We start from the raw sequence: 21,784 nt of genomic DNA on the forward strand, positions 1-21,784 counted from the left end.
TAAGGGTTCAATAAGCAAATGAATGAGTACATGAACCAAGGAGCCACTGTGCCTCATTCTCCTTCCAGGCAGGAAAGACCAGTACCTCCATCTCCTCTCTAATCCCTCAATTCTTCTTACCTCTACACTGGTCCTATGCTAATAAGGGCCTTTCAATCTCCTAAATAAAGAATTATCTTTGCCCCAGAGTTGGCAGCTTTTCTGTATCATGACTTGAGTATGCAGTGATCTACCAGACATTCTATTCCCCTGCACACCTATCTTTACTTGAAACCGGGTCCACAAGATTCCCTCCTAGCGGTTCAAACTTAGAGTCTTTTGAAATACTTTTTCCCTAATAGGCATTTAGATAACCCTAATTTCTTTTTTTTTTTTTAAGATTTTATTTATTGATTCATCAGAGACATAGAGTGAGAGGCAGAAACATAGGCAGAGAGAGAAGCAGGCTCCATGCAGGGAGCCCGATGTGGGACTTGATCCTGGGACTCCAGGATCACACCCTGAGCTGAAGGTGGCGCTAAACCGCTGAGTCACTTGGGCTGCCCAACCCTAATTTCAAAGCAAACTACAGAACTAGGATAAAATCGGTAATCAATAGGTCATGATTGAATGAATGAAAGCATGTATTGACCTCAAGTTTGATTCTCATGATTGGGATTATGCTTTCCATGGAGTCTACATGCCTACCTTATACAACTTTATGATAACCAACCATTCTCCTTTCTACTGCCCACTACCATTGCCCACCTACTTTCATCCTAGGTTTTATGTGTTTCACGTACTTGAGGATTTATCTTCAGCCATCCTTTTGCAGAGTGGGGCCAACAGAATAAGACTTCATGCTCTACCTCACCAAGTTTTGTTGTATTACCAAAAAGCTATCTTTAATGTTTCTGTACATGAAGGTGGAGTGGTAACTGAGGGAAGACATTAATTTTTCTTGAAAGAGTAGTTGTGAACAGTGAATAAGAGGACTCTTATTTCAAGAGTCCTCTCCTTCTATAAAGCTAAATAAATCACTTCTTCCTTTGTGGTCAGCACAGTCCCATGATAACATTTAAATGTCCTACTGGAAATCAGATTGTGTCTCATTCAGTGTTGTATCCATAACACCTAACACATTGCTTCATACTCAAATAGTTGTTTGATGTATAGTTGAATAATGAGAGAAAATTACCTAACACATTTTCAAAATTTTATTTTTCCCTTTAGATTTTTCAGAACAATAAATATCTTCACCCCTAGACCTAAAAGTCTCTGTGTTCATTTTATTAAACTGTGGCAATATATTAATTTAAGAACCCTACTTCCTGGCTAGGTATGCACACATGCACACACACACACACACACACACACACAATTATATTTGAAGGGCAGCAGAGGAGGAGTTTGGAATGAGAAATACCTAGGTTCCCACCCCAATTTCACTATTTGTTAGCTCTGTAAACTTGAAGAAGTTATTTTATCCTTCTACTCTTTTTTTTTCTTCATCTTTAATAAAGGTGATAACTCTGGCGTGAGTTTAAGATAAAAACAGACAGTAGATTCCAATCTAGACACACATTTTAAACTCTTTACAAAAAAATGGACTCAAAATGGATCATAGACCTAAATTTAAAATCCAAAACTGAAACCCATAGATGATGATAATGAAAGAGAAATCATAAATGGTTTTGGATATAGCAATGACTTTTTAGATATAATATCAAAGGCACAATCCATGAAAGAAATAATTGATAAATCGGGCTTCACTAAATTTAAATTTTTTGCTTTGTGAGAGACAATGTTCAGAGAATGAAAAAATAAGCCAGGCTGGGAGAACTTATTTGCAAAAGATATACCCGATAAGGGACAGTTACCCAAAATATACACAGAACTCTTAAAACACAAATCAAATAAAAAATGTGTTCAAAACATCTGAACAGACACCTTCCCAAAGAAAATATACAGATGGAAAATAAGCATATGAAAAGATGCTGTGCATCATATGTCATTAGGGAAATGCAAATTAAAACAATGAGATACCAGTACATACCTATTAGGATGGCCAAAATCCAGAACACCGAAAACGCCAAATGCTGGCAAGGATGTGGAACGACAGGAACTCATTCATTGCTGGTGGTATACAAAACAGTCCAGTCATTTTGGAAGACAGTTTGGTGATTTCTTTTAAACCTAAACATACTCTTGCCATACAATCCAGTAATCACACTCTGTTGTATTTACCCAGAGGGACCAAAAATGATGTCCACAGAGAAACCTATACGTGAATGTTTATAGCAGCTTTATTCGCAATTGCCTAAATTTGATAGCAACCAAGATATACTTGAGTAGGTGAATGGATAAACTGTGGTACATCAAACAATGGAATATTATTCAGGACTAAAAAAGAAATGAGCTATGAAGCCACGAAAAGACATGGAGGGAAAAAAAGAAAAAGAAAAAAGAAAAGACATGGAGGGAGCTTAAGTGCATATTACTAAATAAAAGACCAATCTGAAAGGCTACATACCGTATGGTTTCAACGTTATGACAACGTGCAATGGGCAAAACTAGGGAGACAGTAAAGGTCAGTGATTGCTAGAAGTTAGGGAAGAAGGATGCCCATTTTTAGGGCAATGGAACTTTTCTGTTTGATCCTACAGTGGTGGATGCAGGTCATCATGCATTTGTTGAAGCCCACAGAATGTATAATAAACCCTAATGGAAACCCAAGTGAATGCTGGTGATAATGATGAGTAAGTGTAGGTAGGTTCCTGGATTGTAACAAATATGCCACGGCTGTGTGGGATGCCCACAGACGGCGGGCGAGGTTGTGCATGTTTGAGGATAGTGGGTATAGAGGAACTCTCTGTATTTAATGTTCAGTTACATTGTGAATCTAAAAATACTATAAAAATAAAATTTATTAATTAAAAAAACAAAACAGGCAACATAGGTACCATAGCCTGAGATCGTGTCAGGGACATCGTGGACAATTACTAGTGGTTGCTAGCATTTTATTTATCAATATGGTGTTATCTTACAAAAGTCTCAAAACCGTCAGATACTTCCTAAAATAAGTGCCAGGCATTGCAAAGACTTGAAAAATTTTGAAGACCAACGCACACACGCATAACTCGTTTCTGCCTTGCTAATGTGATGACGCTGGTACCGTGCAGCTGAATCCTAATATTACATACCAGGCACCAAGATTTAATTGGCATGCAGAAGCCTCTGACGGAATTACTAATTATGATCAAAAAACCATGAACAACCGATTTTAATGATCAGATAAGGAACTTATTTCCAGCCACCCACTGTGAGAAACTAATCTTCCTCCACGTCCTAATCTACTGACACACACAGTCTGGGCTGAAATAAGCTCTTAATAATGAATAATCTAGCTATGAATATAATTCTGCTGAGCAGAAAATGGAGGATTACAGAACATTTCAGAAAGAATTAGGTTTTTTTTTTCTTTTCCTCATTTCCACACCCTTTCAGTTATTTTTCCTTAAATACTGTTTTGATTGTTGCTGCCACCTTAAGGATATAAGATGTGTACACAAGTGTAAAAGAGTATTCAATATTGCCCAGAGAAAATGCCCATGGGAGGGGCATTAGGGTATAGGAACAAAAGCACACGAGACCGGCTGATATTTATATTAATAATTCTTGAAGAAAATCAATCTGTTAATGCTGATTCATCCATTCTGGAGCCTTAGGGTAAAGTGGTAAAGATAGGCCACGTGTTCATAATTTACACCAATGACCCTATGTGTGCACACAAGCACACAGATACCTACAGCACCCTGTAAGCTCAGCAATCAACAGTCTAATGATCCTGAGTATTCCACACCACCGTGCAAGGAGTAAAAGCAAAGCTTTTCTGGTGTTAAGGGATGTCTCTGCTACATTAGGCAGTTTGAGCCAAAAGTTTGAGACAAAGTCTGGGCAATTATAGCTGTGGATCCATAATGAAGACCATGAGTTAACTGAGTCACTACTGAAGGAGAAAAGACAGGAAAAGAAGTAACGGAAGAAGGGAAAAAGAGAAGAAAGGCATAAAGTAATTCGTTAATTTGCTCATTCATGAAATATTGAGCACACACTATGTGTCAGGCAGTGCATTGGTAGCTAGAGATACAAAGGTGACAGTCTCTGCCTTCAAGAAGTTCAAAATCTCATGGGAATGAGAGCCAAGCAATGAAGGGATTTGTCCCAGCCAGACTCAGAGGGAGCTCCTGCATCCCTCTCTGCTCCTTTAACCTCCTCGTTCCTACTGCAGGACCCACGAAGGTATGATAATGGAAAGGCTCAGGCTGGGGGTTTGGGAAAACCTGGGTCTAAAACCCTCTCTCCAACCATCCTCACTGTCTGATGTTGGCCAAGTGTTTTAACTTGTCTGATCTATAGTGTCAGCTTCTGGAAACGGGAAGGATAAATCTACTCAGCAGCACTGTCCTAGGGAGTAGTAACCGTAAAGAATAAGCTTGCTGGTCTTCACGGTCCTCACTTGCAAACATCCTCACTTGGATGGCCCAGCCCTCCTCTGCAACCATGGCTTCACAAGCAGCACCCCGGAACCCAGCACAGTACCAGGAAGGGGGTCCTGGATCCCAGAGCCAAGCTCAACACCAGACCTTCCCAAGGAGAACAGCAGAAGCAATCTGTCAGGCCGGCACTCTGTTTGCCCCCCTGCTTCCCCGAAGCACCAGACTCCCAGAGCGTCTAGTATCACCAGCTCCCCCCCCCCACCTCTGCTGCCCTGCACATGCCCCACCTAGGCTCACCCTTGCTCTTCTCTCTGGACACCCACTGTGCCCTCTGGGATAGCCCATCTCTGGTCAACAAGTGTCCCCACGTCCATTGGTTATTATTCCGGCTCCTTTCATCTCCTTGTTTGATGTGGCTGCCCCATAAACACTGCTTCCCTAGCAGCCTTCTCACTTTTTCTCTCGTCCTCCTTGTTCCTCAGGGTGAGAAGGGAGGGGCTGTGTGCTCCCCTTCCCCACTGCAGCTTCCTGGATCACTATGCCTGGCTTTCTCTCCATCCTGCAAGGCCCCCTGCTCCTTTAAGGCATCTCCCCCAGCTGCCTGACTCTCTTCTAACTCCATCTCGCTGTAGTTGTCTGATCACATCCCTCTGTCACTGAAGCTTTCTCTCTCCTCACACTCACACTCTTCACAAACAACTTCAGTGACTTTAATGCTGGCCTCTCAGTTGCTGCACTTGGCTTTCTGCAGTGAGGTCCTCCCTCCACCCATGAAGCTACCCCAACTCACAGTGAGACCTGGCCCTTCATCACCAGAAACTGCCCCATCTCTCACAACCTGATTCAGACTCACCTCTTCCTGGACCTGACAGCTCACTTGCTCCAACACCCACACTGCAGGATTCCTCAAGCTTAGCAATCCTGGTACATTCTCATCACCAATTAGCCTCATCCTGCTTTGACCTTCCTCCTTATCCAACTCCAAATACATGCTTTATCATTATAATCACTCGATTGCATGGACCTGCATCCTCTTTTCATTCTTGCCTTCGGCCATATTTCCAGACAAAATCCTAAACTTGCATGATGAACCCTACTATCCAGTACCCCTATACCTGCATCTGAGCAGAACAACCTTTGTTGGAGGAAAGCATGCGTCTGGACTGATTGGTGTCACCCTCCAGAAATTGAATTCTATTTCTCAGATAAGTTCACTTTCCCATTCTGTGAGACATCTATCTTTTGTTACCAGGACCGCTCTGCATAAACATCTCCCAACTCAACCTGCAGCCTCCCTTATTGCTCCTTTCTTGTCCTTTCTTACAGTTCATCAGCATGATCTTTAAAAAAAATATAATCCAAATGAAATCATTCTCTCATTTAAAACCTTTCAGTAACTTCCCATTATACTCGGAATAAATCCCAAACTCGTTGCCCATAAGTCAGATCTATCTCCTTGTCCTCAGAACCCATCAAAATCTCTCATTCATCTCCCATTATACTACCCGTCTTTGAGTTCCTCAGACACGTCACACTCTTCGCTGCTCCAGGCATGAACTCATGTTGTTCCATTTGCCTAGAAAGCTCCTCCTTGGGGAGCTCCCAACTATATCCTCTCCACTATTCAGGTCTAGCTCACAGTCATCATCTTAGAATTTCTCAGGCCAGTCCTCCCTGATGTTGTACCTTCTTCCACTTACTTCCCATCCTCTGATTCTTGTATAGAACTTATCTCACTTAATCAAGCATAATTTATTTTTATGTTGACATATTTACTTTTAATCTTCCTCATTCTCCGTAAGTTCCATAATGGCAGAGCCATATGATGGTCACATCATTATGGACAGATAGTAGTTTCTCAATAGATATTTTTTGAATAGCTGAATGAATGAATGCTGGATGAGTGACAAGAGTGCTTCAAAGAGAGGGTAACTGGGTGGCTCAGTGGTTGAGTGTCTGCCTTTGGCTCAGGTCATGATCCCAGGGTCCTGGGATGGAGTCCCGCGTTGGTCTCCCTGTGGGGAGCCTGCTTCTCCCTCTGCCTATGTTTCTGCCTCTGTGCGTCTCTTATTAATAAATAAATAAAACACTTTTCTAAAGTGATTCAAAGAGAAAATGAATCTATTTTTACAAATTTACTAATGTGATTATTAAAAAAGTTTGTTTCCATCTTAATTTTTTTTAGAAAAAGCCAGTATATAAATATACACTCGGTGCTTCTTAAACGTTCCCACTGAAGTAGTCAGAGGGAAGTAAATATGTATATGTGGGAGGTCATGACCATAAACAGCTAGATTTTGTGCTCTCCATGCTAATCCTTCACATGATGTTTTCAAGTTATCTATATTTGAAGCTGATGATTCAGAAAAAGGCAACATGACATACTGTGGTTCAGGGTGCTCTCCTGAACACAGCAATAAAACCCCAGTTGGAGAAGCATGAATACACACTGCCCCTGCTCACACCTCTTTCTTATTGAATTTAGCCCACTTTACTCTGAATCAGTGTCTAATGTATAATAGATACCCTGCCCATATTCCCTTTTTAGAAATTTCAGCTCAAGCTCCCTGCTAAAGGAGCTGCATAAATGGCTGAGTTTCCTACCTCAATATCTTGCTCCCTCTAACCACAGCAGAGTGGTCAGGACACAGAACTCTGGCACAGAAAAGAATCAACCTGGAAACTAGGCTAAGCCAATTAGATCCACCATCTTTAAAGAAACTCAGATGTTGGTGGACACATAGCTCCGAGAATTCACAGAGGATCAAGGCTGACTCTGTGCTATGGAAATTCATGGCCACCTCCAAAACACTTATGTGGTAACTAAAAAAGGAGGAAAAGCCAGCCTGCTGAGACACAGGAAATGAACAGGTGCATAAAAAGAAAGCATCCATGTGATAAAGAGGTCCATGAGAGAAAGTGGAAGCCTCACTTTCTAGGTTAATCCCAGCTGTTCTTCATTCCCAATTTTCATATCTGCGTTTCTTAACTTGGTTTCTGTAAGATCATTTATTGTCGCTTTTTGATAATCCTTTATCTTTTAATGGATTTATTTGAGAGAGCGTGCCTGTGCGTGCGTGCACATGCACATGCACACGAGTGGGGAAAGGGCAGAGGGAGAGAGAAGCAGACCCCCCTCAGAGCAGGGAGCCCCATGTGGGGCTCAATCTCACAACCTTGAGTTCATGACCTGAGACTAAATCAAGAGGCAGATGCTCAAATGACTGAGTCACTTAGGTACCCAATAAGCCTTCTTTTAAATTTAACATCTGAGTGGTTCTCCCTGATATTAAAAGTCCCTGACTGGGCTTCTAACACCCCTACCGATTTTCAAAATTGAAAAAAAATTGGAGGTAGCTTCCTTTTTTGAAAAATTTGTACTAAAAAAACCCTCTTCTTTTGTAGTAATGTAGACATAGCCTTAAATCCTTTGAAAATAAATACTTCTCTGCTCCTGGTAGGAGCCATTAGGACCTAGACCCCATGGCCAAGTCATACCATATTTCAAAACATGTGGATTAGGTAATGTGATGGATTAAATATTTGTATCACCCAGAATTCATATGTTGAAGCCCTAAACCCCAATGTGATGGTATTTGGAAGGGGGATCTTTGGGAAGTATTTAGGTCATGAGGATGGAGCCCTCACAAATGAGATCAGTGCCCTATAGAAGACTTAGAGACCTAGTTAGCTCTCTTCCCAACATATAAAGATACATTGAGAAGCCAGCAATCTGCAGACTAGAAAAGGGCTCTCACCTGGACCCAATTATGTTGGCACCCTAATTTGGGGCCTCCAGAAAGCAATACATTTCTATTTTTTTGTAAACCACCCAGTCTATAGTACTTTGCTATAGCAGACCAAACAGACTAAGACAAGGAGGAACCAGGAGTGGCAAAGTAGACTCACTTCCAATCCAACTTCCCAGATACTGCACAGAGCCTTCCAGGATCAAAGGGTTGAATTCAAATTACAAGTTGCCACAGAGCAGGAAGCACCACCTAAGAAAAAGGCACAACTATCAGGAAGAATGAATTAAGAATTTTTTAAAAAAATTTCTAAATTATCAATTTTTTAATTGATAAATCATGGTATAAGAAAAATGTGTTTTCTATTCTCATTGTAGAAATTGTTGTCATTCAAAGAAGTGATCAAAAATACACAGCCACAATATATGAAAAAAATATATTACAGATGTATTGGGTAGACACATATTATCAATAGTAATGAGATTATCTATTTTTTATTTCATGATGCTGACGGTATTACAAGCTTTGAAACTGTTTAAATATGTTAGTTATGGTTTCCTTTCTCGTTCTAAAGATATGTTCATTTTTGCAGCTAATTTTATATTCATAATTTGCTATTATTTTTCTTAAAGATGATTTCCAAAACTGCAGAGGATGTAGGCCCTGTAACACCTGAATTCACCCATGTCCACATGTTACATATTAGGAAACTGATGTACAGGAGCTGAATGTGGAGCCAGAATTTAAAGCAAGGAAGCCTGGATCTACTATATTTCATATTATATTACTCTTGATGTGTCATAAAACTTAACAACTCCAACTATAATTACTGATGTACATTTTGAATGACCTTAAAGTTGTTTTGCTTTGTTGTTGTTGTTGTTGTTGTTTTTTGTGGGTTTTTTGTTTTTTGTTTTTTGTTTGTTTGTTTGTTTGTTTGAGAGAGTGAGCCATTGGGGAAGGACAAAGGGAGAGACAAGGAGAATCTTAAGCAGGCTCCATGCCCAGTGCAGAGCCTGACATAGGGTTTGACCTCCCAACCCTGAGATCATGACCTGAACTAAAATCAACAGTTGGACACTTAACCAAGTGAGCCACCTCAGCATCCCTTGAATGACTTTAAAGTTTTTGCACACCTGTTTCCCTAGCCGGAATCTGAGCCCCTTGGGGCAGGGACTGCAAAAAAATCCTTATGCGCATCTCCAGAAGTTCCTTCAATAACATGCACTGAAAAGCTCATTTAGAATTTGATCAAAGGATAAGTGCATAAGAGGATGCATAAGTGAATGAATGAATAAACCGTTTTTATTTCCATTTTTTTAGGTGACACACTGATTCAGAGGAAAGCAAACAGTAACTGGAGGCAGCCTGGAGATAGAGACCTTTAGGTCTTTGAACCTGTGGCTCCCAGTCCTTTGGCTGAGAGCCCCTGAGGAAACAAGACATTAATGTGGAAGCTTCCTGTATGTGTCACAGCATCTGTCAATAAATGGGTGCATAATGCCCCTTCCATGAAGGTAGGCAAGTTTTCTGGAAATCAAAAAAAAAAAAATTTATGTATGGAAAACACTGAGAACCTACTACTTTGCACTACAATCCTGAACACTTTTTCCTATCATGCTGAACTGAGGGGTCAGAAGGAGACACAGCAGTTTCAGAGCCCAGGGAGAGAAGCAGACACAAAGAGTCAAGAATAAGCCATCATGTCAGGCAAAGTAGACAGTCTGAGACCAGAGAGTGGAAGCTGGTTCCTCGGAATGAAGAGAAAATCAGAATCAAAATATGAGGAAGCATAGGGACAGCAGCAGCCAGTGGATAAAACAGATAAAAGGTTACAGAATATGAGCTAATACCTAGAAACCTGTTTTTAAATGGTTAAATCTGCTGTTAAATTTTATACAGCATTCTCTCTCTCTGTATCATAAATTTAAAAAAGACTGTTTCTGTTAAAAAAAAAATTTATACAGCACTATCGGCCATGCCTGACTCCTCCACGTCCTATTTCTCAGCAGCCTTTGCTGTCACCAGAAGTATGTAGGATGTGGACAAGGGAACCACTGGCACCACTTTCTTTCCAAATAGCCATGATATCCCAGGACCGTTCTTTCAGACTCACACAAAGGCACATGGGATGGGAAGCTTGAATCAGCCAAACACAGGGCAGAGAACCAAGCTGAGCAGCACAGAGAGGAGAAGAAACCAGGTTTCTGGCACTCAGGGCCAGATCTGACTATCTTCCCATGTCAACTAGCGTTAAAGTCAATCAGCATGGAAAACTGTCAGCCCAGCATGACATTTCATCTTTATTCCCTAATGCTTTTTTTCTTTCTTTCTTTCTTTTTTGCACTTATGTGGGGAAAATAGATAGAAATATGGTTAACTTGTGGTTCTTTTTGATTTGGAGTTTGAGGGATTTTCCAAGTAATGAAAAAGCCTGGCCACCCGGGGCAAAGATATTCACTCAGTGAGCAGAAAATGTATTGTTTAGAGAAAAATGAATTGAGGGCTCCCTGAGAAACGACCTACTACTGAAGACAATTTCTCTCCTAGAACTACACAAAGCCTAGAGGATAAAGCCTCAGAGTCGTTGGGAGCCTGGGAGCCTTGGGAGACACAGGCATGGCCATTTGAGAATTACGTGAGCAGAATTTCTATGCCTGTGAAGTCTCCTCTTACCTCCAGGCCCAGGCTGGGTGCTATGGGTTGAATTCTGTCCCCCAAGAAAAGATATGTTGAATTCCCAACCCCCATGTCTCAGAATGGGACCTTATTTGGGAAGAGGATCATTGCAGACGTAATTAGTTAAGATGAGCTCATCCTGGATCTAGGTTCCCAATCCAATACGACTTGTGTCCTTATAAGAAAAAGGCTGTGTGAAGACAAGGTGAATGCCTTGTGACAACGAAGGCAGAGATCTGGAGCCACACAGCTGCTAGCCAAGGAAAGCCAAGGAATGACTTCGCTATCGGTTTAAGAGGGAGTATGGCCCTGCCAACACCTTAATTTTAATATCCAGCCTCCAGAACTGTGAGATAATAAATTTCTGTTGTTTTAAGTCACCCATTTTTGGCACTTTATTCTGGAAGCCCTAGGAAACTAATACACTGGCCATAAGGTGAACCTAAATGTCCTGGGTCAGGTGAAAAAATTAGTAAGAGAAATGTCCAACAGGAGGAATGCTAGATATTCACTCTAGATTGGAAGGGAGGGAAATAATATCACGTGTGTGTGTGTGTGTGTGTGTGTGTGTAATTTTAATAAGACCAAAATACATCATAGAAAGTCCAAATTTTTCTACCAATAAGATATTGTCTACGTTACCGAATGGTGATCACTAGTTAAAAAGAATCAGAAGTTAAACAAAATTTTCCCAAGGGCAAGTTTTTTTTTTTAAAGTCATCTCAAAGCAATTTAGCATCTTAGAATCCTGAACCTGAAGAAGCACTATCAAACAGCATCTTGTTGGTGGGCTCATGCACCAATTAGTAAAGAATATTAGTAATTATGGCTTTAGATTTAGCAGGCCCAGGCTCAAATCCTCACTGATCCAAGAACTGATGTTGTAACTTCTAAGCAAGCCGTAAACTTCCTCTATCAGTTACTTATAGTCAATAATGTATGAACAGCTATCATTTATTCTTGCTCATGCATCTGAGGGTTACCTAGTCCGGTCTAAAACAGATCGGACTAAGTTCAGCTTCAGGCTACAAGTGGGAATCATACCTCCACAGGGCTCTCATCTTCTGTGGACCAGCAGAGCAGCAGGCACATGTTCTTCTTGTGGGAGGGCAGGAGGAAACCTATGCCAGGCCTTCTTCTGGCCTTGGCTCATAAATGGCTTGTGGAGGAGCCATGCTGCTCATATCCTTGAGCCACAGCAAATCAAATGTACAACATCAATAAGTCAGGGAAATGTGCACTGTCTCTAACTGGAGAGTACAGATTGAATATTTGCTACATAATTCAAATTAGGACATTATCCCAAGTATGTTTCATTACCTGTCAAATGAAGATAATATTAGTACTTACTTCATGGAGTTGTTGGATTATTTGTCTCTATTGAAAAATCAGAAGATTTCACATAATGACCCAGATTTTTCTCATTAATTTTTTTTTAATTTTTAAATTCCACCAACCTACAGGTATATGGAGTGGGGTTATGCTAAAGCTCCCTCTAGCATGTCTCCCTAAAGAACCTCACAGATGAACTTCACACTGGGAGGCCAGAGCAAAGGACACAAATGAAGCTCAGCAGTGACTTCTCCATGAACGTCCTCTAGCTGGGCTCCTGACTTACACATTTGGAAGGATATTTTATAAGCCCTACGATCCAATAAATCTTTAGTGTCCAATTATCAAAATTCCATTAACATCTCAAAATGCAGAGCTTCTCAGGAATCTGTAGGTAAATACTGTGCACCATAACTTTCTCTTCCCCAGATGGATGTCTCGGGTTGTGACCTGCAAAGCAGGTATAAGCTGAAGGTTGAAATTCTGACAGCCAAACTTAGCTCTATATTAGAAAAATAAACAAACAGATTTGGGGGACTCCACCCCTACTGAATCTCTTAGGATGCTATGCTGAAAATCTGACTTACTTTTTCCTGTTGATTCTGATGAGCAGGTAATTTTAATAACTACAGATGAGGGTGAACCCAGGGAATGTTGTGATGCAGCAAAGAGCTCAGAGGAACAAAGGCTTCCCATCTCTGCCATGAACATCACGGACAAGCAGTGTCTCCTCTGCCTTACAGCCAAGGTCCCTTATCGAATTTCTGATGTTGACGAGAGCTGGTAGACAGAATTTGCACAGGACTTTGAGCCAACTATAATTGCAATTGCCTGGGTAGGATTTCTCAAAGAATAAATAAAAACTAAGTGATTAATTTTCAAACTGTTTGAAATCACTATCTTGAGCGCTATTCAAAGGAAACTATGCTGTGAGCTAAATAGTAGTGAATTACATGTGATAAGACCGCAGGCTGTGGCACAGGATGCTCTTGATGCATTTGGTAAAGCATTTTGCCTAGAGACTCAGCATTTGCTGGTCAGGAATCCATAAATCTGTGATTGCCTGGGTATTTGAATGTCTTGGGATGTGCATTTCTCACTGGGAAACCAGTATTCAAATTTCATTTTCATAATCGAACACTTATGACCAAGTTATATGGCAATGACTTCAACTCTGAAAAGTCAATAATACTTCATAAAAGTAGTATCAAAAGTTATTTTAATAATATAGATTCTCAGTCCCTTATCTGCAATTCCAAAACTTTTCTAAAAAGATTTCAAAAAAATCAAATTTTTTTCATAATGTCTTTGGTAGCAAAACCTGACCCAAAGTGACCTGCTTTTGTGGAAAAATGTGACAAGATGTGAGATTATTTATAGTCTCTGCATGTCTCACTGAGTATAAATATTCACACATTTCACTAAAGAATTATTAATGTGTTTGATTATGGAGTGTTTTCTTCAGACCCCACCAGGGGTGTTAGATGCTATATATTTATATTTATATTTATATATATATATATATATATAGTATTATATTTTTACCAACTGAAAATTTCTAAATTATTCAATACATCCAGCTCCAACAATTTCATGTAAGATTGAAAACCTGGGTTACTGAAATACCTTTTAATTTTACTTTTATACAGTGATGTCAAGCATGGCAGTTTGACTGCTTATATAATCACGAATACTGTCTGCACTTGCCCTTCAGTGATAAAGAGGCTAAATCCATTCATTTTCAAAGTCAATAAACCTTAATTGAGTACCTACTATGTGTAAGGAACTTTGGTCCTTATTAGCAATGAGAAGACCAAGGCTCTGTGATGTTCGGTCACTTACTCAAGGTCACACAACTGGTAAGGAGTGCAGCGAGACTTCAAACTTAAGTTACCTAGTGATAATTTCAAGATCTTTAAGGAGTTGGGCCCATAATTAGATAACCTTCATAGTACCCAGAAATGACAGAGGCAGGGGCATGTGAATTTCTGTGCTCTGCCTTTACTTATTCTCTACCCATGAAACTTCTATCTTAACATGTAGTCATCGCCCATCTAAATATCATCTGGTTTCCAACCCTCCACTCCATACCTCTGATCAAAGATGCAAGAGAATAATAATACATTGACTTTGATGAAAACCCAAGAACCTCACCGTGTACCCTGTCATCAACCACTCTTGGTTTCTTCTCACTTTAAGGGAAGAAAATTTAAAATTCAAATGACAAACCCACAGATATATTTGGAGGTGGCAATCAACCTGGATCATAACCCACTGTGCTGCAAAACCCCTTCCCTTAACCACTGCTCTCACTCAGATTAACCCATTACTATATAGAAAACTTTTATGTCAACCAATTCTGATAGGACCTCTTTGTGGGTATTACAGACTGAATTCTATCCCTCCAAAATTCATATGCTAAAGCCCTAACTCCCAATATTTGGTATTTGCAAATGGTGCCTTCTGGAGATAATCAGGTTTAGATGAAATTATGAGGATGGAGCCTTCATGATGGTAGTAGTGTCCTTATGAGACAACAGAGGGCTTGCTTGCTTTCTCTCTCCAACATGTAAAGACATAGCAAGGTGCCCATCTGCAAGCCAGGTCGGAAGCTCTCACCAGAACTGAATCATGCGGGCAGCCCAGGTGGCTCAGAGCTATTAGTGCTGCCTTCAGCCTGGGGCCTGATCCCGGAGACCCGGGATCAAGCTCTATGTCGGGCTTCCTGCATGGGGCCTGCTTCCCCCTCTGCCTGCATCTCTGCCTCTCTCTCTCTCTCTCTCATGAATGAATAAATAAATAAATAAATAAATAATTTTTTTAAAAAAGAAGCAAATCATGCTGACACTCTGATCTCAGACTTCCAGCCTCCAGAACTGTGAGAAAGTGAATTTCTATTGTTTAAGACACCCAATCTCAGGTTGTTATGGAAGCCCAAGCAGATGAAGATATGTGGGATGTCAAAAGACTAAAGTATGTTGGTTTCATTGGAATTCCTTAGATACCCATAAACATTAAAAAATGTTGCATGGGTATATGGCTCTCTAAAATAATAATGATTAATAAAATAGCAACAGTTATCAAATGCCTACAATATACCATGTAAGTCACATTATCTCCAATTTCCACCATCACCATGCGTTTTGTTCTTGCTGTGAGCCCAGAGGCTTAAAAAAGCTGTCCAACAGTGATAGCAAGTCAATGGGAGAGTGGGGGCTCAAACCCAGGTATGTTTGAATTCAAAGCCCATGTTCTCTAACCCTATCAATTTCACCTTTGTATAAAGAGAAGAAAAACACACATTAGGCTTTAACAGAAGTCAGAGGCAACCTTTACTTTAAACACAAAGTTGCTTAGCAGACATGATAAAGAATTCTACTCAGCCCCAAATATCTACATTACTCATACCTAAAATTCCATTTATATTGGTTCACTCCTTTACACTGAGAATTGTCAGTTCCTAACTTTTAACTTGCAAAACTCACCGAGGAATAATAAATGAATCTCCAGATACTTTAGGTCCAGTGCATTGTCTGTCCTGTTCAACTAACAGACATTAAACACATAAGGGGTTGGGCTCAGCTTGCTAGGAATGCAAAGGTACATCAGATCTTTTCTACAGTCCCTCATGATATACAGCTATCAGCTAACAAGAAGACGGACATGGCATTTATAGTGTTGAAACATATAAACATATAAAATTTACTTCCAAAAAAAACTAAATTCCAATGAAACCAACATACTACACTTAAAAAAAAAAAAGTGGTTTGACAAGTGGTTAAGAAAATGTCCCATCAATCTTAAGGCCCTTACAAATACGAGCACACGCATGTTAGTTCTCATTATTTGAGTTTGTGGTTTCATACATGTTCTACTTTTGAAAAAAAAATTAAAGGTGAAAAAAAAAAAACTAGTTAATTGGGGAAAGAACTGGCTAACTGAATCAGAATCTGAATCAAATCTGAATGTCTTTCAGTTGATCTTGCTGATTGCAACACAAAACTCTTCCTAATTTACTCTGTCCAGTACCTACCGAGACAACAGAACTTTGTATTTGCCCTCATCATGCATTTATTCACTTAATTCCATATTGTGCAGACCTTTCTGAACACCCAGGATGTGTAAAGCCTGAATTAGAAACTTGGTCATATTCGAGGATCATTCAAATCAATAACCTAACAGATTCACAGACAATGTGCTATGAGGTTACACAACAGAGGGAAGAAGCGAATCTGGCTAGAGTGTGACCAAGCTAGTCCCCCTGCCTGCCTGCCCACCTGTGATGCACCCCACAGCCCGCCGGCATCTGGAGGACCCCACCCCGCAGCACATCAGCACACAAGTACTGAGAGTCCCAGGGCCAGAATATTAGCAGAACATGCTACCACACGGCGCGCTGGCTCATAGGTGCAGTCACCTAGGGGACAGGAGGAGCAGTGTGATGCCCTTGGTGCACTGTTAAGACCAGGTTTCCTCTGGGAAAGGAGGAGGTAGAGATGGTTGCAAGCTGATGTGAATGGGGAAGGACTTTTCCCATTTCAAACCAGACTCATGCTTATTTAGACATCTGCTAAGGCTTAGTTTTTTTCCTCTCTCGCTAGAGCTATTCTCCTGACACTTATTACAAGTCAAGTAGCAATATAGCACTGTCCTCAAGGAGAAATATTCTCTCATTTTGGCTGTCATGTCAGGGAGAAGGCAGAGGAAGGAGGTTATTTGTTCATGGTGTGAATTTCTTCTCGATTCCTCCATGGCCAAGAAAAAAAGAGTAAGGCTGTGGAACTTGCAAGAGCCGGGCCCAGCTGGTGAAGGCAGGCAGTGTTTTCTGGACAAGCAGCCCACTACCTAGCAATTAATTTCTAAATCCATCATTTAATTATTAGTCCAAAAGAACACTGAAAATGAACAGCACTGCCCCATTTACATATTTAATCGGATTAGACTGCTGACTTTCAGATCCTGGCAATTAACTGGTCTTCGTGTCCCTTTTTCAATACTTAAATGATTAATCTCTCCTATTTGGGTGCCTGTATTCATTCCCTGAAATTTTATGTTGGAAAATTAATTGTTCTATTTCAGCATCATTATATGGGTGATTGCAGACAACTTAACCTCTTGCTGTCCTAAATAATAATGACTTCGTGAAGAAGCTGTGTAAGATTCTACTTAATGAGATATGTGTATATAATTACAAACCTCCTATTTTCCCTTAAAATATGAAATCAATTAAGGGAAATCAAATGAACCTGTTCCCTTCACAGTTACGTGAGGTAAACAAAGAAAGTATTCTAACAATTGAATACCAGATTTGATCATATGTTTGCTAAGGAAAACCAGCATCTCCCATACCCCCCTGATGAGGTTCTGTATTCCCTGGTACGGTCTAAAAGGAGGTTCAAGTTTAAACCCAGACAGGCTAAGTTAGAGATGCAAAACAACGCTGGCAACTAAAGCAAAGCAGGCCTAATGTAATCTTTATGTAAAATACCCCCTTGCTGTTGGCAAAGGCCTTCACAAAGTCTCCAAACCTTTCTGGAATGATCCCAAACCAATTCATCTTGAAACATATGACATAAGGTCACCCAACAACCAGAACGGACGAGGATTGTGCACAGGGTAGGTAGTTTCATTAATGGTGTGACTGACAAATTATAAAACAGAAAAACAAAAACTGTCTAGAATGGGGATTTCAGAGAATAGTGTCTGGAGTAGGAGAGAGCTGGCTGTGTGTCCCAGGCGTGTCATATAATATCCATACAGCTGACTTCAAGCAGGGTACTAACTGCTCCTTAAATTAGAGGTGCCTCATCCTCTAAAGTGGGTTAATAATGGCACCCATTTCAGAGGGTATGGCCCAAAAGGATTCAATGGTGTAAGACAAGTAAGGAGTGTAGCCAGTGTCTGGTACATAGAAAGAGGAGAAGTAATGTTAGTATTTATTTTAATATCTCACTGTTAAGCAATGCAGCCCACTGTCCTGAGGCCACAGATAATTGTGGTCTTTATTAGATTTTAAAATCTCCAAGCCCATGGGTATCTGGGTGGAACAGTCAGTTAAGCATCCAAATCTTGGATTCAGCTCAGGTCGTCATCTCAACATCATGAGATCAAGCCCCGAGTCAGGCTCCAAGGTCAGCACAGAGTCTGCTTAAGTTTTTCTCTCTCCCTCTACCCTTCCCTACCCCATGCTCTTGCTCTCTTTCTCACTCTCTGTCTCTCTAAAATTAATAAATATTTTTTTAGAAATTAATTAGGGGCACCTGGGTGGCTCAGTCAGTTAAGCATCTGCCTTTGACTCAGGTCATGATCCTAGGGTCCTGGGATGGAGCCCCACATTGGGCTCTCTGCTCAACAGGGAGCCTGCTTCTCCCTCTCCCTCTGCCTGCTGCTCCTCCTGCTTGTGCTCTCCTTCTGTCTCATTCTTTGTCAAATAAATCAAAAAAGTCTTTTCTTAAATTCATTCATTATTAATTTTTTAAAAAATATCCAAACTCTATTAAAACTCAGAAGACAGGGTGGGTAGCAATGGTTATCAGCTCAACCTTCAAAAGCTGTGCCATCTGGAACTCAGTCTAATTCTCTCATAAACTACGTTACTGGTTCCCACATTCAAAAGCATCAGTCTCGCCTCCCAGATCATTCTCATTCATTCCTGCCCAACCTAGAAGGGTCGGCTTTTGAACAAGTACATTTGACGGGGTAAATAAGACCTGAACTCGGGGGGAACCATCGTGATTCTCCAGGATACCACAGATCGACCTGGAGTCAAGAGGCACCACTTCAGCAGAGAACAAGCCACGTGGAAGTTTCCAGCTGTATTCATTCCTCTTAAACAACCGTGTATTGAGAGCCTACACTCTGCCAGAAGCTGGAGTTTTTCTTATTTTCCTTCTGAAGCTCCAGAAAGTTCAACCCCATACTGATCGAGCAGAAGAAATTATTTGGATACTTCTCAACAACCTCGAGTGCCCAGTTTCGATTGCCTTGGGCGGCTGGAACATATGAGAGCTGGGACACAGGCTTTGAAGGAAGGTTTTAGAAGCTCAAGACAAAACAAGGGAAGAAAAAAGACAATCTATTTTTAAAGAAAATCATCTTTACTTTTCTGATGTTTAAAGCGATTTGTGCTTCTACTTAAATTTTTCAGATAATACAAAAGGGCAAAAGAAATAAAAATCTCCCATCGACCCCCCCCCAGAGATTGTGACTGATATATGTTCTACAGATTTTTCTACACAAATATATATATATGTGTGTGTGTGTGTGTGTGTGTAACTATACCCACATACATACACGTAACTATGAGCATATGTGCAGAAGATAAACACACTGCTTTGCAACATGATTTCTTCACTGAATACATAATGTATGTGTTTCCGTGTTAATAAATAAGGACTTAAATTTGCCTTATCGTTTTTAATGGTTCCACTGTAGAAAGGTGCTGTATTGTATTTTAACAAACCGTCTCACTAGACAGACAGTGAAGTGATGTTTCTTTCTGTTCCTTTTTTGTTGTTGTTTCATTTCTTTAATCAACAACTCAGTAGAGGCACCTGCCATATGCCGAACTGTTTCCGAGACTGGGGCTACAGCCGTGAGCAAGAGGGGCAAAATCTCTGTCCTTGTCAACCTTACAATCTAGAGAGGAAGGGACTTAATAAAATAAAGCAGGAGAAGGGGATAGAGAGAGACAAAAGGTGACCATGTTTGATAGGAGATACACATATATTTAATTGCATTAAATACAATACTGCTTTGCGTTTGTCCAGTTACAAAAATCTGACAGTCTTAGCTTTATTATTAAGTTGCCATTAATTTCCTACTCTCTGATAACCTGGACAGGATGGTCCTGACATTTATAAAACGTCTTCAAGGGGGCTCTCACTGCCTGTGCCCTAGAAACCTCTCTGGATAGGGTAAAAAGAAGGGAAAATGAGTTTTCCTCAACCCCTGGCTCCTGGCTGCCCACGATGAATGTCAGTCTTTGAACCAGCAGCCGGAGGCATCGCCCCTCATTCCAGATGGAAACCCAGGGTGTTTTCATGGGCATTTTTCTCTGTGGAAACTAAAAGGTTACATAAGCAGCTAACAATTTGCATCGTACCAAACATATGCTACTATTAATGAGTTGTGGTGGTGGCTGTGGGTACCATTTGAGAGCCCCCCATCTATTGTCCTTGTCTTTTTCTATTAGTGCAGTATGCTGGGGGCCACCTCTGTTCTTCATCAGCCCAGCCAGGTTTCTGGAAAAAAAAAAAAAAAAACAGCTAACGATTTTGTGTGTTGTTGGAATCTACAGTGAATGCAAAGATGAGCAGTGATGCTGGAGATCAGCGAGGACATGAAGAAGAAAACTCTTCTCTGTTAGCTTGGATGTCACGGCTCTATAATAACTGTCACTGCTCGCTGCTTCGAAGGGCCCTTGGCCAGCAGAAAGGGCAGGGAGACCTTTAACCTGAAAACCTGAGCATCTGTGATGTGACCGAACAGCAGCTGACGTTCACCGGGTACCATCTATGTCGTAGGCATTGTTCCAAATGCCTTATGGGTAGGGGCACACTGGAAGTACCACTTGGAAGTAGGCATCCTCATTACTCTCTTTGTAGAGATAAGCAAACTAAGACACTAAGACATTAAAGATTTTGCTTACACGGTAGTACCAGTCATCGATTCAGGAGGCCTGGCTCCACAGCTAGCGCTCTGAAGCATCACAGCCCAAGTTCACAGGTGTGTGTGCACACGCCTACCCCACTCCCCACATGTACACCCCGCATCATCTAGGCTTACGCTGAGACCACACCACACAGACGTCTCTCACCCCCACCCAACACACCAACCACACACACCCCGTTCACCACACACACACCCCACAAATCTGACACACATCCCACATAGCACACACTCCCCAACTGCCACACACACACATACACTTTGCATGTACGTACACGTACCCCACACGTTCCGTGCATCGTGCACACATACAGGATGAACACACCACACACATACATCTCTCACTCACATATCCCACACACACAGTCACAATACATTGCCCCTACATCCCCAAACTGAGCTAATAACTAAGGAGTAAACACCAAGGACAAACTGTTTATAAGAGAATTTCAAGGTATGTGAAGGTCCATTTCTTCTCCTATGAAGTGAAGGTGGTAGCACACATGCTTCACAGGCGGAGTCTGGGAAGTATCCGTGGTGTATGGGAAAGGTTTGGTTGTGTGTCAAGGGAGCTCTGCAATGGTGCTATTCTGCTGCTGTGGAGCTCAGAGGAGACCAGGGTTCAGGGGCACTGGTTGCAAGCACACACTCGGCCCTGGAGACTAAGAGCTCACAGCACATCCAGGGGCCCCTTCCCTGGGACTAGGAATGTGGTCCTAACTCTTCAGCCTGCCATTCAAAGCCTTCAGCTATTCCATGTCCCTGGGACTTTCCCTCACAGACACCCTCCTCAGGCATCCTGAAGGACGCCTCCTGCTTGCTCCCTTGCATGCTCCTACTCCTGCCTGACATTACATCCCTCTTGTTTTTTCCTAC

The 21,784-nt window shown here is 41.1% G+C and overlaps 1 long non-coding RNA gene across 9 annotated transcripts in view; it reads right to left on the bottom strand.

The window, feature by feature from the left end:
* LOC102151911 overlaps positions 1-21,784 on the bottom strand; it is a 125,225-nt gene that overhangs the window by 25,774 nt on the left and 77,667 nt on the right. For 5 of the 9 annotated variants that reach the window (XR_005373333.1, XR_005373332.1, XR_005373325.1 and 2 more), the window contains 3 exons: positions 12,826-13,018; positions 8,388-8,479; positions 2,036-2,115 (listed from right to left, as the gene is read on the bottom strand). This is a non-coding gene — a long non-coding RNA (uncharacterized LOC102151911). Of the gene's footprint in view, positions 1-2,035; positions 2,116-8,387; positions 8,480-12,588; positions 12,689-12,825; positions 13,019-19,954; positions 20,482-21,784 lie in introns of those variants that run through there. The other 4 variants (XR_005373335.1, XR_005373329.1, XR_005373322.1 and 1 more) reach the window with 3 other exon arrangements.

The sequence above is a fragment of the Canis lupus genome, chromosome 18, assembly GCF_011100685.1.
Source record: "Canis lupus familiaris isolate Mischka breed German Shepherd chromosome 18, alternate assembly UU_Cfam_GSD_1.0, whole genome shotgun sequence".
Classification (NCBI taxonomy): Eukaryota; Metazoa; Chordata; class Mammalia; order Carnivora; family Canidae; genus Canis; species Canis lupus.